This window comes from Leiobunum rupestre, chromosome 2 (assembly GCF_980474605.1).
Source record: "Leiobunum rupestre chromosome 2, qqLeiRupe1.1.hap1, whole genome shotgun sequence".
NCBI classification, from domain to species: Eukaryota; Metazoa; Arthropoda; class Arachnida; order Opiliones; family Sclerosomatidae; genus Leiobunum; species Leiobunum rupestre.
In genome coordinates, this window is record NC_143385.1 from 26,964,242 (window position 1) to 26,983,649 (window position 19,408).

The 19,408-nt window shown below is 49.1% G+C and overlaps 92 non-coding genes across 92 annotated transcripts; all 92 read right to left on the reverse strand.

The window, feature by feature from the left end:
- Positions 1 to 69: 69 nt before the first annotated feature.
- TRNAW-CCA (transfer RNA tryptophan (anticodon CCA)) lies at positions 70 to 141 on the reverse strand. The gene has a single exon. It is a non-coding gene; the product is annotated as a tRNA-Trp (tRNA).
- A 197-nt stretch (positions 142 to 338) lies between these two features.
- Positions 339 to 410, reverse strand: TRNAW-CCA (transfer RNA tryptophan (anticodon CCA)). Its single transcript has one exon. It is a non-coding gene; the product is annotated as a tRNA-Trp (tRNA).
- Positions 411 to 601: 191 nt separating this feature from the next.
- Positions 602 to 673, reverse strand: TRNAW-CCA (transfer RNA tryptophan (anticodon CCA)). Its single transcript has one exon. It is a non-coding gene; the product is annotated as a tRNA-Trp (tRNA).
- A 202-nt stretch (positions 674 to 875) lies between these two features.
- Positions 876 to 947, reverse strand: TRNAW-CCA (transfer RNA tryptophan (anticodon CCA)). Its single transcript has one exon. It is a non-coding gene; the product is annotated as a tRNA-Trp (tRNA).
- A 191-nt stretch (positions 948 to 1,138) lies between these two features.
- On the reverse strand, positions 1,139 to 1,210 carry TRNAW-CCA (transfer RNA tryptophan (anticodon CCA)). The gene has a single exon. It is a non-coding gene; the product is annotated as a tRNA-Trp (tRNA).
- Positions 1,211 to 1,538: 328 nt separating this feature from the next.
- On the reverse strand, positions 1,539 to 1,610 carry TRNAW-CCA (transfer RNA tryptophan (anticodon CCA)). Its single transcript has one exon. It is a non-coding gene; the product is annotated as a tRNA-Trp (tRNA).
- A 65-nt stretch (positions 1,611 to 1,675) lies between these two features.
- On the reverse strand, positions 1,676 to 1,747 carry TRNAW-CCA (transfer RNA tryptophan (anticodon CCA)). Its single transcript has one exon. It is a non-coding gene; the product is annotated as a tRNA-Trp (tRNA).
- Positions 1,748 to 1,812: 65 nt separating this feature from the next.
- On the reverse strand, positions 1,813 to 1,884 carry TRNAW-CCA (transfer RNA tryptophan (anticodon CCA)). Its single transcript has one exon. It is a non-coding gene; the product is annotated as a tRNA-Trp (tRNA).
- A 202-nt stretch (positions 1,885 to 2,086) lies between these two features.
- Positions 2,087 to 2,158, reverse strand: TRNAW-CCA (transfer RNA tryptophan (anticodon CCA)). The gene has a single exon. It is a non-coding gene; the product is annotated as a tRNA-Trp (tRNA).
- A 191-nt stretch (positions 2,159 to 2,349) lies between these two features.
- On the reverse strand, positions 2,350 to 2,421 carry TRNAW-CCA (transfer RNA tryptophan (anticodon CCA)). Its single transcript has one exon. It is a non-coding gene; the product is annotated as a tRNA-Trp (tRNA).
- Positions 2,422 to 2,749: 328 nt separating this feature from the next.
- TRNAW-CCA (transfer RNA tryptophan (anticodon CCA)) lies at positions 2,750 to 2,821 on the reverse strand. The gene has a single exon. It is a non-coding gene; the product is annotated as a tRNA-Trp (tRNA).
- Positions 2,822 to 2,886: 65 nt separating this feature from the next.
- Positions 2,887 to 2,958, reverse strand: TRNAW-CCA (transfer RNA tryptophan (anticodon CCA)). Its single transcript has one exon. It is a non-coding gene; the product is annotated as a tRNA-Trp (tRNA).
- A 65-nt stretch (positions 2,959 to 3,023) lies between these two features.
- TRNAW-CCA (transfer RNA tryptophan (anticodon CCA)) lies at positions 3,024 to 3,095 on the reverse strand. The gene has a single exon. It is a non-coding gene; the product is annotated as a tRNA-Trp (tRNA).
- A 476-nt stretch (positions 3,096 to 3,571) lies between these two features.
- On the reverse strand, positions 3,572 to 3,643 carry TRNAW-CCA (transfer RNA tryptophan (anticodon CCA)). Its single transcript has one exon. It is a non-coding gene; the product is annotated as a tRNA-Trp (tRNA).
- Positions 3,644 to 3,708: 65 nt separating this feature from the next.
- Positions 3,709 to 3,780, reverse strand: TRNAW-CCA (transfer RNA tryptophan (anticodon CCA)). The gene has a single exon. It is a non-coding gene; the product is annotated as a tRNA-Trp (tRNA).
- A 65-nt stretch (positions 3,781 to 3,845) lies between these two features.
- Positions 3,846 to 3,917, reverse strand: TRNAW-CCA (transfer RNA tryptophan (anticodon CCA)). Its single transcript has one exon. It is a non-coding gene; the product is annotated as a tRNA-Trp (tRNA).
- A 65-nt stretch (positions 3,918 to 3,982) lies between these two features.
- TRNAW-CCA (transfer RNA tryptophan (anticodon CCA)) lies at positions 3,983 to 4,054 on the reverse strand. Its single transcript has one exon. It is a non-coding gene; the product is annotated as a tRNA-Trp (tRNA).
- A 202-nt stretch (positions 4,055 to 4,256) lies between these two features.
- TRNAW-CCA (transfer RNA tryptophan (anticodon CCA)) lies at positions 4,257 to 4,328 on the reverse strand. Its single transcript has one exon. It is a non-coding gene; the product is annotated as a tRNA-Trp (tRNA).
- A 202-nt stretch (positions 4,329 to 4,530) lies between these two features.
- On the reverse strand, positions 4,531 to 4,602 carry TRNAW-CCA (transfer RNA tryptophan (anticodon CCA)). Its single transcript has one exon. It is a non-coding gene; the product is annotated as a tRNA-Trp (tRNA).
- Positions 4,603 to 4,667: 65 nt separating this feature from the next.
- On the reverse strand, positions 4,668 to 4,739 carry TRNAW-CCA (transfer RNA tryptophan (anticodon CCA)). Its single transcript has one exon. It is a non-coding gene; the product is annotated as a tRNA-Trp (tRNA).
- Positions 4,740 to 4,941: 202 nt separating this feature from the next.
- TRNAW-CCA (transfer RNA tryptophan (anticodon CCA)) lies at positions 4,942 to 5,013 on the reverse strand. Its single transcript has one exon. It is a non-coding gene; the product is annotated as a tRNA-Trp (tRNA).
- A 202-nt stretch (positions 5,014 to 5,215) lies between these two features.
- Positions 5,216 to 5,287, reverse strand: TRNAW-CCA (transfer RNA tryptophan (anticodon CCA)). Its single transcript has one exon. It is a non-coding gene; the product is annotated as a tRNA-Trp (tRNA).
- Positions 5,288 to 5,626: 339 nt separating this feature from the next.
- Positions 5,627 to 5,698, reverse strand: TRNAW-CCA (transfer RNA tryptophan (anticodon CCA)). Its single transcript has one exon. It is a non-coding gene; the product is annotated as a tRNA-Trp (tRNA).
- A 202-nt stretch (positions 5,699 to 5,900) lies between these two features.
- Positions 5,901 to 5,972, reverse strand: TRNAW-CCA (transfer RNA tryptophan (anticodon CCA)). The gene has a single exon. It is a non-coding gene; the product is annotated as a tRNA-Trp (tRNA).
- A 339-nt stretch (positions 5,973 to 6,311) lies between these two features.
- Positions 6,312 to 6,383, reverse strand: TRNAW-CCA (transfer RNA tryptophan (anticodon CCA)). The gene has a single exon. It is a non-coding gene; the product is annotated as a tRNA-Trp (tRNA).
- Positions 6,384 to 6,448: 65 nt separating this feature from the next.
- On the reverse strand, positions 6,449 to 6,520 carry TRNAW-CCA (transfer RNA tryptophan (anticodon CCA)). The gene has a single exon. It is a non-coding gene; the product is annotated as a tRNA-Trp (tRNA).
- A 65-nt stretch (positions 6,521 to 6,585) lies between these two features.
- TRNAW-CCA (transfer RNA tryptophan (anticodon CCA)) lies at positions 6,586 to 6,657 on the reverse strand. Its single transcript has one exon. It is a non-coding gene; the product is annotated as a tRNA-Trp (tRNA).
- Positions 6,658 to 6,722: 65 nt separating this feature from the next.
- Positions 6,723 to 6,794, reverse strand: TRNAW-CCA (transfer RNA tryptophan (anticodon CCA)). The gene has a single exon. It is a non-coding gene; the product is annotated as a tRNA-Trp (tRNA).
- A 202-nt stretch (positions 6,795 to 6,996) lies between these two features.
- TRNAW-CCA (transfer RNA tryptophan (anticodon CCA)) lies at positions 6,997 to 7,068 on the reverse strand. Its single transcript has one exon. It is a non-coding gene; the product is annotated as a tRNA-Trp (tRNA).
- Positions 7,069 to 7,270: 202 nt separating this feature from the next.
- TRNAW-CCA (transfer RNA tryptophan (anticodon CCA)) lies at positions 7,271 to 7,342 on the reverse strand. Its single transcript has one exon. It is a non-coding gene; the product is annotated as a tRNA-Trp (tRNA).
- Positions 7,343 to 7,407: 65 nt separating this feature from the next.
- Positions 7,408 to 7,479, reverse strand: TRNAW-CCA (transfer RNA tryptophan (anticodon CCA)). The gene has a single exon. It is a non-coding gene; the product is annotated as a tRNA-Trp (tRNA).
- Positions 7,480 to 7,681: 202 nt separating this feature from the next.
- On the reverse strand, positions 7,682 to 7,753 carry TRNAW-CCA (transfer RNA tryptophan (anticodon CCA)). Its single transcript has one exon. It is a non-coding gene; the product is annotated as a tRNA-Trp (tRNA).
- A 202-nt stretch (positions 7,754 to 7,955) lies between these two features.
- Positions 7,956 to 8,027, reverse strand: TRNAW-CCA (transfer RNA tryptophan (anticodon CCA)). Its single transcript has one exon. It is a non-coding gene; the product is annotated as a tRNA-Trp (tRNA).
- Positions 8,028 to 8,366: 339 nt separating this feature from the next.
- TRNAW-CCA (transfer RNA tryptophan (anticodon CCA)) lies at positions 8,367 to 8,438 on the reverse strand. The gene has a single exon. It is a non-coding gene; the product is annotated as a tRNA-Trp (tRNA).
- A 65-nt stretch (positions 8,439 to 8,503) lies between these two features.
- On the reverse strand, positions 8,504 to 8,575 carry TRNAW-CCA (transfer RNA tryptophan (anticodon CCA)). Its single transcript has one exon. It is a non-coding gene; the product is annotated as a tRNA-Trp (tRNA).
- A 65-nt stretch (positions 8,576 to 8,640) lies between these two features.
- On the reverse strand, positions 8,641 to 8,712 carry TRNAW-CCA (transfer RNA tryptophan (anticodon CCA)). Its single transcript has one exon. It is a non-coding gene; the product is annotated as a tRNA-Trp (tRNA).
- Positions 8,713 to 8,777: 65 nt separating this feature from the next.
- On the reverse strand, positions 8,778 to 8,849 carry TRNAW-CCA (transfer RNA tryptophan (anticodon CCA)). The gene has a single exon. It is a non-coding gene; the product is annotated as a tRNA-Trp (tRNA).
- A 65-nt stretch (positions 8,850 to 8,914) lies between these two features.
- TRNAW-CCA (transfer RNA tryptophan (anticodon CCA)) lies at positions 8,915 to 8,986 on the reverse strand. The gene has a single exon. It is a non-coding gene; the product is annotated as a tRNA-Trp (tRNA).
- A 65-nt stretch (positions 8,987 to 9,051) lies between these two features.
- TRNAW-CCA (transfer RNA tryptophan (anticodon CCA)) lies at positions 9,052 to 9,123 on the reverse strand. The gene has a single exon. It is a non-coding gene; the product is annotated as a tRNA-Trp (tRNA).
- Positions 9,124 to 9,325: 202 nt separating this feature from the next.
- TRNAW-CCA (transfer RNA tryptophan (anticodon CCA)) lies at positions 9,326 to 9,397 on the reverse strand. The gene has a single exon. It is a non-coding gene; the product is annotated as a tRNA-Trp (tRNA).
- A 65-nt stretch (positions 9,398 to 9,462) lies between these two features.
- Positions 9,463 to 9,534, reverse strand: TRNAW-CCA (transfer RNA tryptophan (anticodon CCA)). The gene has a single exon. It is a non-coding gene; the product is annotated as a tRNA-Trp (tRNA).
- Positions 9,535 to 9,599: 65 nt separating this feature from the next.
- On the reverse strand, positions 9,600 to 9,671 carry TRNAW-CCA (transfer RNA tryptophan (anticodon CCA)). Its single transcript has one exon. It is a non-coding gene; the product is annotated as a tRNA-Trp (tRNA).
- A 65-nt stretch (positions 9,672 to 9,736) lies between these two features.
- TRNAW-CCA (transfer RNA tryptophan (anticodon CCA)) lies at positions 9,737 to 9,808 on the reverse strand. Its single transcript has one exon. It is a non-coding gene; the product is annotated as a tRNA-Trp (tRNA).
- A 65-nt stretch (positions 9,809 to 9,873) lies between these two features.
- Positions 9,874 to 9,945, reverse strand: TRNAW-CCA (transfer RNA tryptophan (anticodon CCA)). The gene has a single exon. It is a non-coding gene; the product is annotated as a tRNA-Trp (tRNA).
- A 65-nt stretch (positions 9,946 to 10,010) lies between these two features.
- TRNAW-CCA (transfer RNA tryptophan (anticodon CCA)) lies at positions 10,011 to 10,082 on the reverse strand. Its single transcript has one exon. It is a non-coding gene; the product is annotated as a tRNA-Trp (tRNA).
- Positions 10,083 to 10,147: 65 nt separating this feature from the next.
- On the reverse strand, positions 10,148 to 10,219 carry TRNAW-CCA (transfer RNA tryptophan (anticodon CCA)). The gene has a single exon. It is a non-coding gene; the product is annotated as a tRNA-Trp (tRNA).
- Positions 10,220 to 10,558: 339 nt separating this feature from the next.
- On the reverse strand, positions 10,559 to 10,630 carry TRNAW-CCA (transfer RNA tryptophan (anticodon CCA)). The gene has a single exon. It is a non-coding gene; the product is annotated as a tRNA-Trp (tRNA).
- Positions 10,631 to 10,832: 202 nt separating this feature from the next.
- On the reverse strand, positions 10,833 to 10,904 carry TRNAW-CCA (transfer RNA tryptophan (anticodon CCA)). The gene has a single exon. It is a non-coding gene; the product is annotated as a tRNA-Trp (tRNA).
- Positions 10,905 to 10,969: 65 nt separating this feature from the next.
- Positions 10,970 to 11,041, reverse strand: TRNAW-CCA (transfer RNA tryptophan (anticodon CCA)). The gene has a single exon. It is a non-coding gene; the product is annotated as a tRNA-Trp (tRNA).
- A 202-nt stretch (positions 11,042 to 11,243) lies between these two features.
- On the reverse strand, positions 11,244 to 11,315 carry TRNAW-CCA (transfer RNA tryptophan (anticodon CCA)). The gene has a single exon. It is a non-coding gene; the product is annotated as a tRNA-Trp (tRNA).
- A 202-nt stretch (positions 11,316 to 11,517) lies between these two features.
- Positions 11,518 to 11,589, reverse strand: TRNAW-CCA (transfer RNA tryptophan (anticodon CCA)). Its single transcript has one exon. It is a non-coding gene; the product is annotated as a tRNA-Trp (tRNA).
- A 65-nt stretch (positions 11,590 to 11,654) lies between these two features.
- Positions 11,655 to 11,726, reverse strand: TRNAW-CCA (transfer RNA tryptophan (anticodon CCA)). The gene has a single exon. It is a non-coding gene; the product is annotated as a tRNA-Trp (tRNA).
- A 202-nt stretch (positions 11,727 to 11,928) lies between these two features.
- TRNAW-CCA (transfer RNA tryptophan (anticodon CCA)) lies at positions 11,929 to 12,000 on the reverse strand. The gene has a single exon. It is a non-coding gene; the product is annotated as a tRNA-Trp (tRNA).
- A 65-nt stretch (positions 12,001 to 12,065) lies between these two features.
- On the reverse strand, positions 12,066 to 12,137 carry TRNAW-CCA (transfer RNA tryptophan (anticodon CCA)). Its single transcript has one exon. It is a non-coding gene; the product is annotated as a tRNA-Trp (tRNA).
- A 65-nt stretch (positions 12,138 to 12,202) lies between these two features.
- Positions 12,203 to 12,274, reverse strand: TRNAW-CCA (transfer RNA tryptophan (anticodon CCA)). Its single transcript has one exon. It is a non-coding gene; the product is annotated as a tRNA-Trp (tRNA).
- Positions 12,275 to 12,339: 65 nt separating this feature from the next.
- TRNAW-CCA (transfer RNA tryptophan (anticodon CCA)) lies at positions 12,340 to 12,411 on the reverse strand. The gene has a single exon. It is a non-coding gene; the product is annotated as a tRNA-Trp (tRNA).
- A 202-nt stretch (positions 12,412 to 12,613) lies between these two features.
- On the reverse strand, positions 12,614 to 12,685 carry TRNAW-CCA (transfer RNA tryptophan (anticodon CCA)). Its single transcript has one exon. It is a non-coding gene; the product is annotated as a tRNA-Trp (tRNA).
- A 65-nt stretch (positions 12,686 to 12,750) lies between these two features.
- Positions 12,751 to 12,822, reverse strand: TRNAW-CCA (transfer RNA tryptophan (anticodon CCA)). Its single transcript has one exon. It is a non-coding gene; the product is annotated as a tRNA-Trp (tRNA).
- A 65-nt stretch (positions 12,823 to 12,887) lies between these two features.
- Positions 12,888 to 12,959, reverse strand: TRNAW-CCA (transfer RNA tryptophan (anticodon CCA)). The gene has a single exon. It is a non-coding gene; the product is annotated as a tRNA-Trp (tRNA).
- Positions 12,960 to 13,161: 202 nt separating this feature from the next.
- TRNAW-CCA (transfer RNA tryptophan (anticodon CCA)) lies at positions 13,162 to 13,233 on the reverse strand. Its single transcript has one exon. It is a non-coding gene; the product is annotated as a tRNA-Trp (tRNA).
- Positions 13,234 to 13,298: 65 nt separating this feature from the next.
- Positions 13,299 to 13,370, reverse strand: TRNAW-CCA (transfer RNA tryptophan (anticodon CCA)). Its single transcript has one exon. It is a non-coding gene; the product is annotated as a tRNA-Trp (tRNA).
- Positions 13,371 to 13,572: 202 nt separating this feature from the next.
- Positions 13,573 to 13,644, reverse strand: TRNAW-CCA (transfer RNA tryptophan (anticodon CCA)). The gene has a single exon. It is a non-coding gene; the product is annotated as a tRNA-Trp (tRNA).
- Positions 13,645 to 13,709: 65 nt separating this feature from the next.
- Positions 13,710 to 13,781, reverse strand: TRNAW-CCA (transfer RNA tryptophan (anticodon CCA)). Its single transcript has one exon. It is a non-coding gene; the product is annotated as a tRNA-Trp (tRNA).
- A 65-nt stretch (positions 13,782 to 13,846) lies between these two features.
- TRNAW-CCA (transfer RNA tryptophan (anticodon CCA)) lies at positions 13,847 to 13,918 on the reverse strand. Its single transcript has one exon. It is a non-coding gene; the product is annotated as a tRNA-Trp (tRNA).
- A 65-nt stretch (positions 13,919 to 13,983) lies between these two features.
- Positions 13,984 to 14,055, reverse strand: TRNAW-CCA (transfer RNA tryptophan (anticodon CCA)). The gene has a single exon. It is a non-coding gene; the product is annotated as a tRNA-Trp (tRNA).
- Positions 14,056 to 14,257: 202 nt separating this feature from the next.
- On the reverse strand, positions 14,258 to 14,329 carry TRNAW-CCA (transfer RNA tryptophan (anticodon CCA)). The gene has a single exon. It is a non-coding gene; the product is annotated as a tRNA-Trp (tRNA).
- A 65-nt stretch (positions 14,330 to 14,394) lies between these two features.
- On the reverse strand, positions 14,395 to 14,466 carry TRNAW-CCA (transfer RNA tryptophan (anticodon CCA)). Its single transcript has one exon. It is a non-coding gene; the product is annotated as a tRNA-Trp (tRNA).
- A 65-nt stretch (positions 14,467 to 14,531) lies between these two features.
- TRNAW-CCA (transfer RNA tryptophan (anticodon CCA)) lies at positions 14,532 to 14,603 on the reverse strand. The gene has a single exon. It is a non-coding gene; the product is annotated as a tRNA-Trp (tRNA).
- Positions 14,604 to 14,805: 202 nt separating this feature from the next.
- On the reverse strand, positions 14,806 to 14,877 carry TRNAW-CCA (transfer RNA tryptophan (anticodon CCA)). Its single transcript has one exon. It is a non-coding gene; the product is annotated as a tRNA-Trp (tRNA).
- A 202-nt stretch (positions 14,878 to 15,079) lies between these two features.
- Positions 15,080 to 15,151, reverse strand: TRNAW-CCA (transfer RNA tryptophan (anticodon CCA)). Its single transcript has one exon. It is a non-coding gene; the product is annotated as a tRNA-Trp (tRNA).
- Positions 15,152 to 15,490: 339 nt separating this feature from the next.
- TRNAW-CCA (transfer RNA tryptophan (anticodon CCA)) lies at positions 15,491 to 15,562 on the reverse strand. Its single transcript has one exon. It is a non-coding gene; the product is annotated as a tRNA-Trp (tRNA).
- Positions 15,563 to 15,627: 65 nt separating this feature from the next.
- Positions 15,628 to 15,699, reverse strand: TRNAW-CCA (transfer RNA tryptophan (anticodon CCA)). Its single transcript has one exon. It is a non-coding gene; the product is annotated as a tRNA-Trp (tRNA).
- A 65-nt stretch (positions 15,700 to 15,764) lies between these two features.
- On the reverse strand, positions 15,765 to 15,836 carry TRNAW-CCA (transfer RNA tryptophan (anticodon CCA)). The gene has a single exon. It is a non-coding gene; the product is annotated as a tRNA-Trp (tRNA).
- A 65-nt stretch (positions 15,837 to 15,901) lies between these two features.
- TRNAW-CCA (transfer RNA tryptophan (anticodon CCA)) lies at positions 15,902 to 15,973 on the reverse strand. The gene has a single exon. It is a non-coding gene; the product is annotated as a tRNA-Trp (tRNA).
- Positions 15,974 to 16,175: 202 nt separating this feature from the next.
- TRNAW-CCA (transfer RNA tryptophan (anticodon CCA)) lies at positions 16,176 to 16,247 on the reverse strand. Its single transcript has one exon. It is a non-coding gene; the product is annotated as a tRNA-Trp (tRNA).
- A 339-nt stretch (positions 16,248 to 16,586) lies between these two features.
- Positions 16,587 to 16,658, reverse strand: TRNAW-CCA (transfer RNA tryptophan (anticodon CCA)). Its single transcript has one exon. It is a non-coding gene; the product is annotated as a tRNA-Trp (tRNA).
- Positions 16,659 to 16,723: 65 nt separating this feature from the next.
- On the reverse strand, positions 16,724 to 16,795 carry TRNAW-CCA (transfer RNA tryptophan (anticodon CCA)). Its single transcript has one exon. It is a non-coding gene; the product is annotated as a tRNA-Trp (tRNA).
- A 65-nt stretch (positions 16,796 to 16,860) lies between these two features.
- TRNAW-CCA (transfer RNA tryptophan (anticodon CCA)) lies at positions 16,861 to 16,932 on the reverse strand. Its single transcript has one exon. It is a non-coding gene; the product is annotated as a tRNA-Trp (tRNA).
- A 65-nt stretch (positions 16,933 to 16,997) lies between these two features.
- On the reverse strand, positions 16,998 to 17,069 carry TRNAW-CCA (transfer RNA tryptophan (anticodon CCA)). Its single transcript has one exon. It is a non-coding gene; the product is annotated as a tRNA-Trp (tRNA).
- A 65-nt stretch (positions 17,070 to 17,134) lies between these two features.
- TRNAW-CCA (transfer RNA tryptophan (anticodon CCA)) lies at positions 17,135 to 17,206 on the reverse strand. Its single transcript has one exon. It is a non-coding gene; the product is annotated as a tRNA-Trp (tRNA).
- Positions 17,207 to 17,271: 65 nt separating this feature from the next.
- Positions 17,272 to 17,343, reverse strand: TRNAW-CCA (transfer RNA tryptophan (anticodon CCA)). Its single transcript has one exon. It is a non-coding gene; the product is annotated as a tRNA-Trp (tRNA).
- A 202-nt stretch (positions 17,344 to 17,545) lies between these two features.
- TRNAW-CCA (transfer RNA tryptophan (anticodon CCA)) lies at positions 17,546 to 17,617 on the reverse strand. Its single transcript has one exon. It is a non-coding gene; the product is annotated as a tRNA-Trp (tRNA).
- Positions 17,618 to 17,682: 65 nt separating this feature from the next.
- On the reverse strand, positions 17,683 to 17,754 carry TRNAW-CCA (transfer RNA tryptophan (anticodon CCA)). Its single transcript has one exon. It is a non-coding gene; the product is annotated as a tRNA-Trp (tRNA).
- A 65-nt stretch (positions 17,755 to 17,819) lies between these two features.
- TRNAW-CCA (transfer RNA tryptophan (anticodon CCA)) lies at positions 17,820 to 17,891 on the reverse strand. The gene has a single exon. It is a non-coding gene; the product is annotated as a tRNA-Trp (tRNA).
- A 65-nt stretch (positions 17,892 to 17,956) lies between these two features.
- On the reverse strand, positions 17,957 to 18,028 carry TRNAW-CCA (transfer RNA tryptophan (anticodon CCA)). Its single transcript has one exon. It is a non-coding gene; the product is annotated as a tRNA-Trp (tRNA).
- A 65-nt stretch (positions 18,029 to 18,093) lies between these two features.
- On the reverse strand, positions 18,094 to 18,165 carry TRNAW-CCA (transfer RNA tryptophan (anticodon CCA)). The gene has a single exon. It is a non-coding gene; the product is annotated as a tRNA-Trp (tRNA).
- A 65-nt stretch (positions 18,166 to 18,230) lies between these two features.
- Positions 18,231 to 18,302, reverse strand: TRNAW-CCA (transfer RNA tryptophan (anticodon CCA)). The gene has a single exon. It is a non-coding gene; the product is annotated as a tRNA-Trp (tRNA).
- Positions 18,303 to 18,367: 65 nt separating this feature from the next.
- TRNAW-CCA (transfer RNA tryptophan (anticodon CCA)) lies at positions 18,368 to 18,439 on the reverse strand. The gene has a single exon. It is a non-coding gene; the product is annotated as a tRNA-Trp (tRNA).
- Positions 18,440 to 18,641: 202 nt separating this feature from the next.
- Positions 18,642 to 18,713, reverse strand: TRNAW-CCA (transfer RNA tryptophan (anticodon CCA)). The gene has a single exon. It is a non-coding gene; the product is annotated as a tRNA-Trp (tRNA).
- Positions 18,714 to 19,052: 339 nt separating this feature from the next.
- TRNAW-CCA (transfer RNA tryptophan (anticodon CCA)) lies at positions 19,053 to 19,124 on the reverse strand. Its single transcript has one exon. It is a non-coding gene; the product is annotated as a tRNA-Trp (tRNA).
- Positions 19,125 to 19,189: 65 nt separating this feature from the next.
- Positions 19,190 to 19,261, reverse strand: TRNAW-CCA (transfer RNA tryptophan (anticodon CCA)). Its single transcript has one exon. It is a non-coding gene; the product is annotated as a tRNA-Trp (tRNA).
- Positions 19,262 to 19,326: 65 nt separating this feature from the next.
- TRNAW-CCA (transfer RNA tryptophan (anticodon CCA)) lies at positions 19,327 to 19,398 on the reverse strand. The gene has a single exon. It is a non-coding gene; the product is annotated as a tRNA-Trp (tRNA).
- Positions 19,399 to 19,408: the final 10 nt, after the last annotated feature.

Genomic DNA, 19,408 nt, shown 5'->3' on the forward strand with positions numbered 1-19,408 from the left:
AGCCACGTTACATAAGCTCTGGTCAGGTTCGAAATAATATATTGTGAATTACCGGAAGTAAAAACCAAATGACCCGAACGTGATTCGAACACGCAGCCTTCTGATCTGGAGTCAGACGCGCTACCGTTGCGCCACCGAGCCACGTTACATTAGCTATGGTCAGGTTCGACATAATACATTGCTAATTACTGGAAGTAAAAACCAAATGACCCGGACGTGATTCGAACACGCAGCCTCCTGATCTGGAATCAGCTACCGTTGCGCCACCGAGCCACGTTACATAAGCTCCGGTCAGCTTCGACATAATAAAATGAGAATTACTTGAAGTAAGAACCAAATGACCCGGACGTGATTCGAACACGCAGCCTTCTGATCTGGAGTCAGACGCGCTACCGTTGCGCCACCGAACCACGTTACATAAGCTCTGGTCAGGTTCGACATAATATATTGTGAATTACTGGAAGTAAAAACCAAATGACCCGGACGTGATTCGAACACGCAGCCTTCTGATCTGGAGTCAGACGCGCTACCGAGCCACGTTACATGAGCTCTGGTCAGGTTCGACATAATACATTGTGAATTACTGGAAGTACAAACCAAATGACCCGGACGTGATTCGAACACGCAGCCTTCTGATCTGGAGTCAGACGCGCTACCGTTGCGCCACCGAGCCACGTTACATTAGCTCTGGTCAGGTTCGACATAATACATTGTGAATTACTGGAAGTAAAAACCAAATGACCTGGACGTGATTCGAACACGCAGCCTTCTGATCTGAAGTCAGACGCGCTACCGTCGCGCCACCGAGCCACGTTACATGAGCTCTGGTCAGGTTTGACATAATACATTGTGAATTACTGGAAGTAAAAACCAAATGACCCGGATGTGATTCGAACACGCAGCCTTCTGATCTGGAGTCAGACGCGCTACCGTTGCGCCACCGAGTCACGTTACGTAAGCTCTGGTCAGGTTCGACATAATACATTGTGAATTACTGGAAGTAAAAACCAAATGACCCGGACGTGATTCGAACACGCAGCCTTCTGATCTGGAGTCAGACGCGCTACCGAGCCACGTTACATGAGCTCTGGTCAGGTTCGACATAATACATTGTGAATTACTGGAAGTACAAACCAAATGACCCGGACGTGATTCGAACACGCAGCCTTCTGATCTGGAGTCAGACGCGCTACCGTTGCGCCACCGAGCCACGTTACATTAGCTCTGGTCAGGTTCGACATAATACATTGTGAATTACTGGAAGTAAAAACCAAATGACCCGGACGTGATTCGAACACCCAGCCTTCTGATCTGGAGTCAGACGCGCTACCGAGCCACGTTACATGAGCTCTGGTCAGGTTCGACATAATACATTGTGAATTACTGGAAGTAAAAACCAAATGACCCGGACGTGATTCGAACACCCAGCCTTCTGATCTGGAGTCAGACGCGCTACCGTTGCGCCACCGAGCCACGTTACATGAGGTCTGGTCAGGTTCGACATAATACATTGTGAATTACTTTAAGTAAAAACCAAATGACCCGGACGTGATTCGAACACGCAGCCTTCTGATCTGGAGTCAGACGCGCTACCGTTGCGCCACCGAACCACGTTACATATGCTCTGGTCAGGTTTGACATAATATATTGTGAATTACTGGAAGTAAAAACCAAATGACTCGGACGTGATTCGAACACGCAGCCTTCTGATCTGGAGTCAGACACGCTACCGTTGCGCCACCGAGCCACGTTAGTTAAGCTCTGGTCAGGTTCGACATAATACATTGTGAATTACTGGAAGTACAAACCAAATGACCCGGACGTGATTCGAACACGCAGCCTTCTGATCTGGAGTCAGACGCGCTACCGTTGCGCCACCGAGCCACGTTACATTAGCTCTGGTCAGGTTCGACATAATACATTGTGAATTACTGGAAGTAAAAACCAAATGACCTGGACGTGATTCGAACACGCAGCCTTCTGATCTGAAGTCAGACGCGCTACCGTCGCGCCACCGAGACACGTTACATGAGCTCTGGTCAGGTTTGACATAATACATTGTGAATTACTGGAAGTAAAAACCAAATGACCCGGATGTGATTCGAACACGCAGCCTTCTGATCTGGAGTCAGACGCGCTACCGTTGCGCCACCGAGTCACGTTACGTAAGCTCTGGTCAGTTTCGACATAATACATTGTGAATTACTGGAAGTAAAAACCAAATGACCCGGACGTGATTCGAACACGCAGCCTTCTGATCTGGAGTCAGACGCGCTACCGAGCCACGTTACATGAGCTCTGGTCAGGTTCGACATAATACATTGTGAATTACTGGAAGTACAAACCAAATGACCCGGACGTGATTCGAACACGCAGCCTTCTGATCTGGAGTCAGACGCGCTACCGTTGCGCCACCGAGCCACGTTACATTAGCTCTGGTCAGGTTCGACATAATACATTGTGAATTACTGGAAGTAAAAACCAAATGACCCGGACGTGATTCGAACACCCAGCCTTCTGATCTGGAGTCAGACGCGCTACCGAGCCACGTTACATGAGCTCTGGTCAGGTTCGACATAATACATTGTGAATTACTGGAAGTAAAAACCAAATGACCCGGACGTGATTCGAACACCCAGCCTTCTGATCTGGAGTCAGACGCGCTACCGTTGCGCCACCGAGCCACGTTACATGAGGTCTGGTCAGGTTCGACATAATACATTGTGAATTACTTTAAGTAAAAACCAAATGACCCGGACGTGATTCGAACACGCAGCCTTCTGATCTGGAGTCAGACGCGCTACCGTTGCGCCACCGAACCACGTTACATATGCTCTGGTCAGGTTTGACATAATATATTGTGAATTACTGGAAGTAAAAACCAAATGACCCGGACGTGATTCGAACACGCAGCCTTCTGATCTGGAGTCAGACACGCTACCGTTGCGCCACCGAGCCACGTTAGGTAAGCTCTGGTCAGGTTCGACATAATACATTGTGAATTACTGGAAGTACAAACCAAATGACCCGGACGTGATTCGAACACGCAGCCTTCTGATCTGGAGTCAGACGCGCTACCGTTGCGCCACCGAGCCACGTTACATTAGCTCTGGTCAGGTTCGACATAATACATTGTGAATTACTGGAAGTAAAAACCAAATGACCTGGACGTGATTCGAACACGCAGCCTTCTGATCTGAAGTCAGACGCGCTACCGTTGCGCCACCGAGCCACGTTACATTAGCTCTGGTCAGGTTCGACATAATACATTGTGAATTACTGGAAGTAAAAACCAAATGACCCGGACGTGATTCGAACACCCAGCCTTCTGATCTGGAGTCAGACGCGCACCCGTTGCGCCACCGAGCCACTTTACCTAAGCTCTGGTCAGGTTCGACATAATATATTGTGAATTACTGGAAGTAAAAACCAAATGACCCGGACGTGATTCGAACACCCAGCCTTCTGATCTGGAGTCAGACGCGCTACCGTTGCGCCACCGAGCCACGTTACATAAGCTCTGGTGAGGTTCGACATAATATATTGTGAATTACTGGAAGTAACAACCAAATGACCCGGACGTGATTCGAACACGCAGCCTTCTGATCTGGAGTCAGACGCGCTACCGTTGCGCCACCGAGCCACGTTACAATAGCTCTGGTCAGGTTCGACATAATACATTGTGAATTACTGGAAGTAAAAACCAAATGACCCGGACGTGATTCGAACACGCAGCCTTCTGAACTGGAGTCAGACGCGCTACCGTTGCGCCACCGAGCCACGTTACATTAGCTCTGGTCAGGTTCGACATAATATATTGTGAATTACTGGAAGTAAAAACCAAATGACCCGGACGTGATTCGAACACGCAGCCTTCTGATCTGGAGTCAGACGCGCTACCGTTGCGCCACCGAGCCACGTTACATAAGCTCTGGTCAGGTTCGACATAATATATTGTGAATTACTGGAAGTAAAAACCAAATGACCCGGACGTGATTCGAACACGCAGCCTTCTGATCTGGAGTCAGACGCGCTACCGTTGCGCCACCGAGCCACGTTACATAAGCTCTGGTGAGGTTCGACATAATATATTGTGAATTACTGGAAGTAAAAACCAAATGACCCGGACGTGATTCGAACACCCAGCCTTCTGATCTGGAGTCAGACGCGCACCCGTTGCGCCACCGAGCCACTTTACATAAGCTCTGGTCAGGTTCGACATAATATATTGTGAATTACTGGAAGTAAAAACCAAATGACCCGGACGTGATTCGAACACGCAGCCTTCTGATCTGGAGTCAGACGCGCTACCGTTGCGCCACCGAGCCACGTTACATTAGCTCTGGTCAGGTTCGACATAATACATTGTGAATTACTGGAAGTAAAAACCAAATGACCCGGACGTGATTCGAACACCCAGCCTTCTGATCTGGAGTCAGACGCGCACCCGTTGCTCCACCGAGCCACTTTACATAAGCTCTGGTCAGGTTCGACATAATATATTGTGAATTACTGGAAGTAAAAACCAAATGACCCGGACGTGATTCGAACACGCAGCCTTCTGATCTGGAGTCAGACGCGCTACCGTTGCGCCACCGAGCCACGTTACATAAGCTCTGGAGAGGTTCGACATAATATATTGTGAATTACTGGAAGTAAAAACCAAATGACCCGGACGTGATTCGAACACGCAGCCTTCTGATCTGGAGTCAGACGCGCTACCGTTGCGCCACCGAGCCACGTTACATTAGCTCTGGTCAGGTTCGACATAATACATTGTGAATTACTGGAAGTAAAAACCAAATGACCCGGACGTGATTCGAACACCCAGCCTTCTGATCTGGAGTCAGACGCGCACCCGTTGCGCCACCGAGCCACTTTACATAAGCTCTGGTCAGGTTCGACATAATATATTGTGAATTACTGGAAGTAAAAACCAAATGACCCGGACGTGATTCGAACACGCAGCCTTCTGATCTGGAGTCAGACGCGCTACCGTTGCGCCACCGAGCCACGTTACATAAGCTCTGGTGAGGTTCGACATAATATATTGTGAATTACTGGAAGTAAAAACCAAATGACCCGGACGTGATTCGAACACCCAGCCTTCTGATCTGGAGTCAGACGCGCACCCGTTGCGCCACCGAGCCACTTTACATAAGCTCTGGTCAGGTTCGACATAATATATTGTGAATTACTGGAAGTAAAAACCAAATGACCCGGACGTGATTCGAACACGCAGCCTTCTGATCTGGAGTCAGACGCGCTACCGTTGCGCCACCGAGCCACGTTACATTAGCTCTGGTCAGGTTCGACATAATACATTGTGAATTACTGGAAGTAAAAACCAAATGACCCGGACGTGATTCGAACACCCAGCCTTCTGATCTGGAGTCAGACGCGCACCCGTTGCGCCACCGAGCCACTTTACATAAGCTCTGGTCAGGTTCGACATAATATATTGTGAATTACTGGAAGTAAAAACCAAATGACCCGGACGTGATTCGAACACCCAGCCTTCTGATCTGGAGTCAGACGCGCTACCGTTGCGCCACCGAGCCACGTTACATAAGCTCTGGTGAGGTTCGACATAATATATTGTGAATTACTGGAAGTAACAACCAAATGACCCGGACGTGATTCGAACACGCAGCCTTCTGAACTGGAGTCAGACGCGCTACCGTTGCGCCACCGAGCCACGTTACATTAGCTCTGGTCAGGTTCGACATAATACATTGTGAATTACTGGAAGTAAAAACCAAATGACCCGGACGTGATTCGAACACGCAGCCTTCTGAACTGGAGTCAGACGCGCACCCGTTGCGCCACCGAGCCACTTTACATAAGCTCTGGTCAGGTTCGACATAATATATTGTGAATTACTGGAAGTAAAAACCAAATGACCCGGACGTGATTCGAACACGCAGCCTTCTGATCTGGAGTCAGACGCGCTACCGTTGCGCCACCGAGCCACGTTACATTAGCTCTGGTCAGGTTCGACATAATACATTGTGAATTACTGGAAGTAAAAACCAAATGACCCGGACGTGATTCGAACACCCAGCCTTCTGATCTGGAGTCAGACGCGCACCCGTTGCGCCACCGAGCCACTTTACCTAAGCTCTGGTCAGGTTCGACATAATATATTGTGAATTACTGGAAGTAAAAACCAAATGACCCGGACGTGATTCGAACACCCAGCCTTCTGATCTGGAGTCAGACGCGCTACCGTTGCGCCACCGAGCCACGTTACATAAGCTCTGGTGAGGTTCGACATAATATATTGTGAATTACTGGAAGTAACAACCAAATGACCCGGACGTGATTCGAACACGCAGCCTTCTGATCTGGAGTCAGACGCGCTACCGTTGCGCCACCGAGCCACGTTACAATAGCTCTGGTCAGGTTCGACATAATACATTGTGAATTACTGGAAGTAAAAACCAAATGACCCGGACGTGATTCGAACACGCAGCCTTCTGAACTGGAGTCAGACGCGCTACCGTTGCGCCACCGAGCCACGTTACATTAGCTCTGGTCAGGTTCGACATAATATATTGTGAATTACTGGAAGTAAAAACCAAATGACCCGGACGTGATTCGAACACGCAGCCTTCTGATCTGGAGTCAGACGCGCTACCGTTGCGCCACCGAGCCACGTTACATAAGCTCTGGTCAGGTTCGACATAATATATTGTGAATTACTGGAAGTAAAAACCAAATGACCCGGACGTGATTCGAACACGCAGCCTTCTGATCTGGAGTCAGACGCGCTACCGTTGCGCCACCGAGCCACGTTACATAAGCTCTGGTGAGGTTCGACATAATATATTGTGAATTACTGGAAGTAAAAACCAAATGACCCGGACGTGATTCGAACACCCAGCCTTCTGATCTGGAGTCAGACGCGCACCCGTTGCGCCACCGAGCCACTTTACATAAGCTCTGGTCAGGTTCGACATAATATATTGTGAATTACTGGAAGTAAAAACCAAATGACCCGGACGTGATTCGAACACGCAGCCTTCTGATCTGGAGTCAGACGCGCTACCGTTGCGCCACCGAGCCACGTTACATTAGCTCTGGTCAGGTTCGACATAATACATTGTGAATTACTGGAAGTAAAAACCAAATGACCCGGACGTGATTCGAACACCCAGCCTTCTGATCTGGAGTCAGACGCGCACCCGTTGCTCCACCGAGCCACTTTACATAAGCTCTGGTCAGGTTCGACATAATATATTGTGAATTACTGGAAGTAAAAACCAAATGACCCGGACGTGATTCGAACACGCAGCCTTCTGATCTGGAGTCAGACGCGCTACCGTTGCGCCACCGAGCCACGTTACATAAGCTCTGGAGAGGTTCGACATAATATATTGTGAATTACTGGAAGTAAAAACCAAATGACCCGGACGTGATTCGAACACGCAGCCTTCTGATCTGGAGTCAGACGCGCTACCGTTGCGCCACCGAGCCACGTTACATTAGCTCTGGTCAGGTTCGACATAATACATTGTGAATTACTGGAAGTAAAAACCAAATGACCCGGACGTGATTCGAACACCCAGCCTTCTGATCTGGAGTCAGACGCGCACCCGTTGCGCCACCGAGCCACTTTACATAAGCTCTGGTCAGGTTCGACATAATATATTGTGAATTACTGGAAGTAAAAACCAAATGACCCGGACGTGATTCGAACACGCAGCCTTCTGATCTGGAGTCAGACGCGCTACCGTTGCGCCACCGAGCCACGTTACATAAGCTCTGGTGAGGTTCGACATAATATATTGTGAATTACTGGAAGTAAAAACCAAATGACCCGGACGTGATTCGAACACCCAGCCTTCTGATCTGGAGTCAGACGCGCACCCGTTGCGCCACCGAGCCACTTTACATAAGCTCTGGTCAGGTTCGACATAATATATTGTGAATTACTGGAAGTAAAAACCAAATGACCCGGACGTGATTCGAACACGCAGCCTTCTGATCTGGAGTCAGACGCGCTACCGTTGCGCCACCGAGCCACGTTACATTAGCTCTGGTCAGGTTCGACATAATACATTGTGAATTACTGGAAGTAAAAACCAAATGACCCGGACGTGATTCGAACACCCAGCCTTCTGATCTGGAGTCAGACGCGCACCCGTTGCGCCACCGAGCCACTTTACATAAGCTCTGGTCAGGTTCGACATAATATATTGTGAATTACTGGAAGTAAAAACCAAATGACCCGGACGTGATTCGAACACCCAGCCTTCTGATCTGGAGTCAGACGCGCTACCGTTGCGCCACCGAGCCACGTTACATAAGCTCTGGTGAGGTTCGACATAATATATTGTGAATTACTGGAAGTAACAACCAAATGACCCGGACGTGATTCGAACACGCAGCCTTCTGAACTGGAGTCAGACGCGCTACCGTTGCGCCACCGAGCCACGTTACATTAGCTCTGGTCAGGTTCGACATAATACATTGTGAATTACTGGAAGTAAAAACCAAATGACCCGGACGTGATTCGAACACGCAGCCTTCTGAACTGGAGTCAGACGCGCTACCGTTGCGCCACCGAGCCACGTTACATTAGCTCTGGTCAGGTTCGACATAATACATTGTGAATTACTGGAAGTAAAAACCAAATGACCTGGACGTGATTCGAACACGCAGCCTTCTGATCTGGAGTCAGACGCGCTACCGTTGCGCCACCGAGCCACTTTACATAAGCTCTGGTCAGGTTCGACATAATATATTGTGAATTACTGGAAGTAAAAACCAAGTGACCCGGACGTGATTCGAACACGCAGCCTTCTGATCTGGAGTCAGACGCGCTACCGTTGCGCCACCGAGCCACGTTACGTAAGCTCTGGTCAGGTTCGACATAATACATTGTGAATTACTGTAAGTAAAAACCAAATGACCCGGACGTGATTCGAACACGCAGCCTTCTGATCTGGAGTCAGACGCGCTACCGTTGCGCCACCGAGCCACGTTACATTAGCTCTGGTCAGGTTTGACATAATACATTGTGAATTACTGGAAGTAAAAACCAAATGACCTGGACGTGATTCGAACACGCAGCCTTCTGATCTGGAGTCAGACGCGCTACCGTTGCGCCACCGAGCCACGTTACATTAGCTCTGGTCAGGTTCGACATAATACATTGTGAATTACTGGAAGTAAAAACCAAATGACCCGGACGTGATTCGAACACCCAGCCTTCTGATCTGGAGTCAGACGCGCACCCGTTGCGCCACCGAGCCACTTTACATAAGCTCTGGTCAGGTTCGACATAATATATTGTGAATTACTGGAAGTAAAAACCAAATGACCCGGACGTGATTCGAACACGCAGCCTTCTGATCTGGAGTCAGACGCGCTACCGTTGCGCCACCGAGCCACGTTACATAAGCTCTGGTGAGGTTCGACATAATATATTGTGAATTACTGGAAGTAAAAACCAAATGACCCGGACGTGATTCGAACACGCAGCCTTCTGATCTGGAGTCAGACGCGCTACCGTTGCGCCACCGAGCCACGTTACATTAGCTCTGGTCAGGTTCGACATAATACATTGTGAATTACTGGAAGTAAAAACCAAATGACCCGGACGTGATTCGAACACGCAGCCTTCTGAACTGGAGTCAGACGCGCTACCGTTGCGCCACCGAGCCACGTTACATTAGCTCTGGTCAGGTTCGACATAATACATTGTGAATTACTGGAAGTAAAAACCAAATGACCTGGACGTGATTCGAACACGCAGCCTTCTGATCTGGAGTCAGACGCGCTACCGTTGCGCCACCGAGCCACGTTACATTAGCTCTGGTCAGGTTCTACATAATACATTGTGAATTACTGTAAGTAAAAACCAAATGACCCGGACGTGATTCGAACACGCAGCCTTCTGATCTGGAGTCAGACGCGCTACCGTTGCGCCACCGAGCCACGTTACGTAAGCTCTGGTCAGGTTCGACATAATACATTGTGAATTACTGGAAGTAAGAACCAAATGACCCGGACGTGATTCGAACACGCAGCCTTCTGATCTGGAGTCAGACGCGCTACCGTTGCGCCACCGAGCCACGTTACATAAGCTCTGGTGAGGTTCGACATAATATATTGTGAATTACTGGAAGTAAAAACCAAATGACCCGGACGTGATTCGAACACGCAGCCTTCTGATCTGGAGTCAGACGCGCTACCGTTGCGCCACCGAGCCACGTTACATTAGCTCTGGTCAGGTTCGACATAATACATTGTGAATTACTGGAAGTAAAAACCAAATGACCTGGACGTGATTCGAACACGCAGCCTTCTGATCTAGAGTCAGACGCGCTACCGTTGCGCCACCGAGCCACGTTACATTAGCTCTGGTCAGGTTCGACATAATACATTGTGAATTACTGGAAGTAAAAACCAAATGACCCGGACGTGATTCGAACACCCAGCCTTCTGATCTGGAGTCAGACGCGCACCCGTTGCGCCACCGAGCCACTTTACATAAGCTCTGGTCAGGTTCGACATAATATATTGTGAATTACTGGAAGTAAAAACCAAATGACCCGGACGTGATTCGAACACGCAGCCTTCTGATCTGGAGTCAGACGCGCTACCGTTGCGCCACCGAGCCATGTTACATAAGCTCTGGTGAGGTTCGACATAATATATTGTGAATTACTGGAGGTAAAAACCAAATGACCCGGACGTGATTCGAACACCCAGCCTTCTGATCTGGAGTCAGACGCGCACCCGTTGCGCCACCGAGCCACTTTACATAAGCTCTGGTCAGGTTCGACATAATATATTGTGAATTACTGGAAGTAAAAACCAAGTGACCCGGACGTGATTCGAACACGCAGCCTTCTGATCTGGAGTCAGACGCGCTACCGTTGCGCCACCGAGCCACGTTACGTAAGCTCTGGTCAGGTTCGACATAATACATTGTGAATTACTGTAAGTAAAAACCAAATGACCCGGACGTGATTCGAACACGCAGCCTTCTGATCTGGAGTCAGACGCGCTACCGTTGCGCCACCGAGCCACGTTACATTAGCTCTGGTCAGGTTCGACATAATACATTGTGAATTACTGTAAGTAAAAACCAAATGACCCGGACGTGATTCGAACACGCAGCCTTCTGATCTGGAGTCAGACGCGCTACCGTTGCGCCACCTAGCCACGTTACGTTAGCTCTGGTCAGGTTCGACATAATACATTGTGAATTACTGGAAGTAAAAACCAAATGACCTGGACGTGATTCGAACACGCAGCCTTCTGATCTGGAGTCAGACGCGCTACCGTTGCGCCACCGAGCCACGTTACATTAGCTCTGGTCAGGTTCGACATAATACATTGTGAATTACTGGAAGTAAAAACCAAATGACCCGGACGTGATTCGAACACCCAGCCTTCTGATCTGGAGTCAGACGCGCACCCGTTGCGCCACCGAGCCACTTTACATAAGCTCTGGTCAGGTTCGACATAATATATTGTGAATTACTGGAAGTAAAAACCAAATGACCCGGACGTGATTCGAACACGCAGCCTTCTGATCTGGAGTCAAACGCGCTACCGTTGCGCCACCGAGCCACGTTACATAAGCTCTGGTGAGGTTCGACATAATATATTGTGAATTACTGGAAGTAAAAACCAAATGACCCGGACGTGATTCGAACACGCAGCCTTCTGATCTGGAGTCAGACGCGCTACCGTTGCGCCACCGAGCCACGTTACATTAGCTCTGGTCAGGTTCGACATAATACATTGTGAATTACTGGAAGTAAAAACCAAATGACCCGGACGTGATTCGAACACGCAGCCTTCTGAACTGGAGTCAGACGCGCACCCGTTGCGCCACCGAGCCACTATACATAAGCTCTGGTCAGGTTCGACATAATATATTGTGAATTACTGGAAGTAAAAACCAAATGACCCGGACGTGATTCGAACACGCAGCCTTCTGATCTGGAGTCAGACGCGCTACCGTTGCGCCACCGAGCCACGTTACATAAGCTCTGGTGAGGTTCGACATAATATATTGTGAATTACTGGAGGTAAAAACCAAATGACCCGGACGTGATTCGAACACGCAGCCTTCTGATCTGGAGTCAGACGCGCTAACGTTGCGCCACCGAGCCACGTTACATTAGCTCTGGTCAGGTTCGACATAATACATTGTGAATTACTGGAAGTAAAAACCAAATGACCCGGACGTGATTCGAACACGCAGCCTTCTGAACTGGAGTCAGACGCGCTACCGTTGCGCCACCGAGCCACGTTACATTAGCTCTGGTCAGGTTCGACATAATACATTGTGAATTACTGGAAGTAAAAACCAAATGACCTGGACGTGATTCGAACACGCAGCCTTCTGATCTGGAGTCAGACGCGCTACCGTTGCGCCACCGAGCCACGTTACATTAGCTCTGGTCAGGTTCGACATAATACATTGTGAATTACTGGAAGTAAAAACCAAATGACCCGGACGTGATTCGAACACCCAGCCTTCTGATCTGGAGTCAGACGCGCACCCGTTGCGCCACCGAGCCACTTTACATAAGCTCTGGTCAGGTTCGACATAATATATTGTGAATTACTGGAAGTAAAAACCAAATGACCCGGACGTGATTCGAACACGCAGCCTTCTGATCTGGAGTCAGACGCGCTACCGTTGCGCCACCGAGCCACGTTACATTAGCTCTGGTCAGGTTCGACATAATATATTGTGAATTACTGGAAGTAAAAACCAAATGACCCGGACGTGATTCGAACACGCAGCCTTCTGATCTGGAGTCAGACGCGCTACCGTTGCGCCACCGAGCCACGTTACATAAGCTCTGGTAAGGTTCGACATAATATATTGTGAATTACTGGAAGTAAAAACCAAATGACCCGGACGTGATTCGAACACGCAGCCTTCTGATCTGGAGCCAGACGCGCTACCGTTGCGCCACCGAGCCACGTTACATTAGCTCTGGTCAGGTTCGACATAATACATTGTGAATTACTGGAAGTAAAAACCAAATGACCCGGACGTGATTCGAACACCCAGCCTTCTGATCTGGAGTCAGACGCGCACCCGTTGCGCCACCGAGCCACTTTACATAAGCTCTGGTCAGGTTCGACATAATATATTGTGAATTACTGGAAGTAAAAACCAAATGACCCGGACGTGATTCGAACACGCAGCCTTCTGATCTGGAGTCAAACGCGCTACCGTTGCGCCACCGAGCCACGTTACATAAGCTCTGGTGAGGTTCGACATAATATATTGTGAATTACTGGAAGTAAAAACCAAATGACCCGGACGTGATTCGAACACGCAGCCTTCTGATCTGGAGTCAGACGCGCTACCGTTGCGCCACCGAGCCACGTTACATTAGCTCTGGTCAGGTTCGACATAATACATTGTGAATTACTGGAAGTAAAAACCAAATGACCCGGACGTGATTCGAACACGCAGCCTTCTGAACTGGAGTCAGACGCGCACCCGTTGCGCCACCGAGCCACTATACATAAGCTCTGGTCAGGTTCGACATAATATATTGTGAATTACTGGAAGTAAAAACCAAATGACCCGGACGTGATTCGAACACGCAGCCTTCTGATCTGGAGTCAGACGCGCTACCGTTGCGCCACCGAGCCACGTTACATAAGCTCTGGTGAGGTTCGACATAATATATTGTGAATTACTGGAGGTAAAAACCAAATGACCCGGACGTGATTCGAACACGCAGCCTTCTGATCTGGAGTCAGACGCGCTAACGTTGCGCCACCGAGCCACGTTACATTAGCTCTGGTCAGGTTCGACATAATACATTGTGAATTACTGGAAGTAAAAACCAAATGACCCGGACGTGATTCGAACACGCAGCCTTCTGAACTGGAGTCAGACGCGCTACCGTTGCGCCACCGAGCCACGTTACATTAGCTCTGGTCAGGTTCGACATAATACATTGTGAATTACTGGAAGTAAAAACCAAATGACCTGGACGTGATTCGAACACGCAGCCTTCTGATCTGGAGTCAGACGCGCTACCGTTGCGCCACCGAGCCACGTTACATTAGCTCTGGTCAGGTTCGACATAATACATTGTGAATTACTGGAAGTAAAAACCAAATGACCCGGACGTGATTCGAACACCCAGCCTTCTGATCTGGAGTCAGACGCGCACCCGTTGCGCCACCGAGCCACTTTACATAAGCTCTGGTCAGGTTCGACATAATATATTGTGAATTACTGGAAGTAAAAACCAAATGACCCGGACGTGATTCGAACACGCAGCCTTCTGATCTGGAGTCAGACGCGCTACCGTTGCGCCACCGAGCCACGTTACATTAGCTCTGGTCAGGTTCGACATAATATATTGTGAATTACTGGAAGTAAAAACCAAATGACCCGGACGTGATTCGAACACGCAGCCTTCTGATCTGGAGTCAGACGCGCTACCGTTGCGCCACCGAGCCACGTTACATAAGCTCTGGTAAGGTTCGACATAATATATTGTGAATTACTGGAAGTAAAAACCAAATGACCCGGACGTGATTCGAACACGCAGCCTTCTGATCTGGAGCCAGACGCGCTACCGTTGCGCCACCGAGCCACGTTACATTAGCTCTGGTCAGGTTCGACATAATACATTGTGAATTACTGGAAGTAAAAACCAAATGACCCGGACGTGATTCGAACACCCAGCCTTCTGATCTGGAGTCAGACGCGCACCCGTTGCGCCACCGAGCCACTTTACATAAGCTCTGGTCAGGTTCGACATAATATATTGTGAATTACTGGAAGTAAAAACCAAATGACCCGGACGTGATTCGAACACGCAGCCTTCTGATCTGGAGTCAGACGCGCTACCGTTGCGCCACCGAGCCACGTTATATAAGCTCTGGTGAGGTTCGACATAATATATTGTGAATTACTGGAAGTAACAACCAAATGACCCGGACGTGATTCGAACACCCAGCCTTCTGATCTGGAGTCAGACGCGCACCCGTTGCGCCACCGAGCCACTTTACATAAGCTCTGGTCAGGTTCGACATAATATATTGTGAATTACTGGAAGTAAAAACCAAATGACCCGGACGTGATTCGAACACGCAGCCTTCTGATCTGGAGTCAGACGCGCTACCGTTGCGCCACCGAGCCACGTTACATTAGCTCTGGTCAGGTTCGACATAATACATTGTGAATTACTGGAAGTAAAAACCAAATGACCCGGACGTGATTCGAACACCCAGCCTTCTGATCTGGAGTCAGACGCGCACCCGTTGCGCCACCGAGCCACTTTACCTAAGCTCTGGTCAGGTTCGACATAATATATTGTGAATTACTGGAAGTAAAAACCAAATGACCCGGACGTGATTCGAACACCCAGCCTTCTGATCTGGAGTCAGACGCGCTACCGTTGCGCCACCGAGCCACGTTACATAAGCTCTGGTGAGGTTCGACATAATATATTGTGAATTACTGGAAGTAACAACCAAATGACCCGGACGTGATTCGAACACGCAGCCTTCTGATCTGGAGTCAGACGCGCTACCGTTGCGCCACCGAGCCACGTTACAATAGCTCTGGTCAGGTTCGACATAATACATTGTGAATTACTGGAAGTAAAAACCAAATGACCCGGACGTGATTCGAACACGCAGCCTTCTGAACTGGAGTCAGACGCGCTACCGTTGCGCCACCGAGCCACGTTACATTAGCTCTGGTCAGGTTCGACATAATATATTGTGAATTACTGGAAGTAAAAACCAAATGACCCGGACGTGATTCGAACACGCAGCCTTCTGATCTGGAGTCAGACGCGCTACCGTTGCGCCACCGAGCCACGTTACATAAGCTCTGGTCAGGTTCGACATAATATATTGTGAATTACTGGAAGTAAAAACCAAATGACCCGGACGTGATTCGAACACGCAGCCTTCTGATCTGGAGTCAGACGCGCTACCGTTGCGCCACCGAGCCACGTTACATAAGCTCTGGTGAGGTTCGACATAATATATTGTGAATTACTGGAAGTAAAAACCAAATGACCCGGACGTGATTCGAACACCCAGCCTTCTGATCTGGAGTCAGACGCGCACCCGTTGCGCCACCGAGCCACTTTACATAAGCTCTGGTCAGGTTCGACATAATATATTGTGAATTACTGGAAGTAAAAACCAAATGACCCGGACGTGATTCGAACACGCAGCCTTCTGATCTGGAGTCAGACGCGCTACCGTTGCGCCACCGAGCCACGTTACATTAGCTCTGGTCAGGTTCGACATAATACATTGTGAATTACTGGAAGTAAAAACCAAATGACCCGGACGTGATTCGAACACCCAGCCTTCTGATCTGGAGTCAGACGCGCACCCGTTGCGCCACCGAGCCACTTTACATAAGCTCTGGTCAGGTTCGACATAATATATTGTGAATTACTGGAAGTAAAAACCAAATGACCCGGACGTGATTCGAACACCCAGCCTTCTGATCTGGAGTCAGACGCGCTACCGTTGCGCCACCGAGCCACGTTACATAAGCTCTGGTGAGGTTCGACATAATATATTGTGAATTACTGGAAGTAACAACCAAATGACCCGGACGTGATTCGAACACGCAGCCTTCTGAACTGGAGTCAGACGCGCTACCGTTGCGCCACCGAGCCACGTTACATTAGCTCTGGTCAGGTTCGACATAATACATTGTGAATTACTGGAAGTAAAAACCAAATGACCCGGACGTGATTCGAACACGCAGCCTTCTGAACTGGAGTCAGACGCGCTACCGTTGCGCCACCGAGCCACGTTACATTAGCTCTGGTCAGGTTCGACATAATACATTGTGAATTACTGGAAGTAAAAACCAAATGACCTGGACGTGATTCGAACACGCAGCCTTCTGATCTGGAGTCAGACGCGCTACCGTTGCGCCACCGAGCCACTTTACATAAGCTCTGGTCAGGTTCGACATAATATATTGTGAATTACTGGAAGTAAAAACCAAGTGACCCGGACGTGATTCGAACACGCAGCCTTCTGATCTGGAGTCAGACGCGCTACCGTTGCGCCACCGAGCCACGTTACGTAAGCTCTGGTCAGGTTCGACATAATACATTGTGAATTACTGTAAGTAAAAACCAAATGACCCGGACGTGATTCGAACACGCAGCCTTCTGATCTGGAGTCAGACGCGCTACCGTTGCGCCACCGAGCCACGTTACATTAGCTCTGGTCAGGTTTGACATAATACATTGTGAATTACTGGAAGTAAAAACCAAATGACCTGGACGTGATTCGAACACGCAGCCTTCTGATCTGGAGTCAGACGCGCTACCGTTGCGCCACCGAGCCACGTTACATTAGCTCTGGTCAGGTTCGACATAATACATTGTGAATTACTGGAAGTAAAAACCAAATGACCCGGACGTGATTCGAACACCCAGCCTTCTGATCTGGAGTCAGACGCGCACCCGTTGCGCCACCGAGCCACTTTACATAAGCTCTGGTCAGGTTCGACATAATATATTGTGAATTACTGGAAGTAAAAACCAAATGACCCGGACGTGATTCGAACACGCAGCCTTCTGATCTGGAGTCAGACGCGCTACCGTTGCGCCACCGAGCCACGTTACATAAGCTCTGGTGAGGTTCGACATAATATATTGTGAATTACTGGAAGTAAAAACCAAATGACCCGGACGTGATTCGAACACGCAGCCTTCTGATCTGGAGTCAGACGCGCTACCGTTGCGCCACCGAGCCACGTTACATTAGCTCTGGTCAGGTTCGACATAATACATTGTGAATTACTGGAAGTAAAAACCAAATGACCCGGACGTGATTCGAACACGCAGCCTTCTGAACTGGAGTCAGACGCGCTACCGTTGCGCCACCGAGCCACGTTACATTAGCTCTGGTCAGGTTCGACATAATACATTGTGAATTACTGGAAGTAAAAACCAAATGACCCGGACGTGATTCGAACACGCAGCCTTCTGAACTGGAGTCAGACGCGCTACCGTTGCGCCACCGAGCCACGTTACATTAGCTCTGGTCAGGTTCGACATAATACATTGTGAATTACTGGAAGTAAAAACCAAATGACCTGGACGTGATTCGAACACGCAGCCTTCTGATCTGGAGTCAGACGCGCTACCGTTGCGCCACCGAGCCACTTTACATAAGCTCTGGTCAGGTTCGACATAATATATTGTGAATTACTGGAAGTAAAAACCAAGTGACCCGGACGTGATTCGAACACGCAGCCTTCTGATCTGGAGTCAGACGCGCTACCGTTGCGCCACCGAGCCACGTTACGTAAGCTCTGGTCAGGTTCGACATAATACATTGTGAATTACTGGAAGTAAAAACCAAATGACCTGGACGTGATTCGAACACGCAGCCTTCTGATCTGGAGTCAGACGCGCTACCGTTGCGCCACCGAGCCACTTTACATAAGCTCTGGTCAGGTTCGACATAATATATTGTGAATTACTGGAAGTAACAACCAAATGACCCGGACGTGATTCGAACACCCAGCCTTCTGATCTGGAGTCAGACGCGCACCCGTTGCGCCACCGAGCCACTTTACATAAGCTCTGGTCAGGTTCGACATAATATATTGTGAATTACTGGAAGTAAAAACCAAATGACCCGGACGTGATTCGAACACGCAGCCTTCTGATCTGGAGTCAGACGCGCTACCGTTGCGCCACCGAGCCACGTTACATTAGCTCTGGTCAGGTTCGACATAATACATTGTGAATTACTGGAAGTAAAAACCAAATGACCCGGACGTGATTCGAACACCCAGCCTTCTGATCTGGAGTCAGACGCGCACCCGTTGCGCCACCGAGCCACTTTACCTAAGCTCTGGTCAGGTTCGACATAATATATTGTGAATTACTGGAAGTAAAAACCAAATGACCCGGACGTGATTCGAACACCCAGCCTTCTGATCTGGAGTCAGACGCGCTACCGTTGCGCCACCGAGCCACGTTACATAAGCTCTGGTGAGGTTCGACATAATATATTGTGAATTACTGGAAGTAACAACCAAATGACCCGGACGTGATTCGAACACGCAGCCTTCTGATCTGGAGTCAGACGCGCTACCGTTGCGCCACCGAGCCACGTTACAATAGCTCTGGTCAGGTTCGACATAATACATTGTGAATTACTGGAAGTAAAAACCAAATGACCCGGACGTGATTCGAACACGCAGCCTTCTGAACTGGAGTCAGACGCGCTACCGTTGCGCCACCGAGCCACGTTACATTAGCTCTGGTCAGGTTCGACATAATATATTGTGAATTACTGGAAGTAAAAACCAAATGACCCGGACGTGATTCGAACACGCAGCCTTCTGATCTGGAGTCAGACGCGCTACCGTTGCGCCACCGAGCCACGTTACATA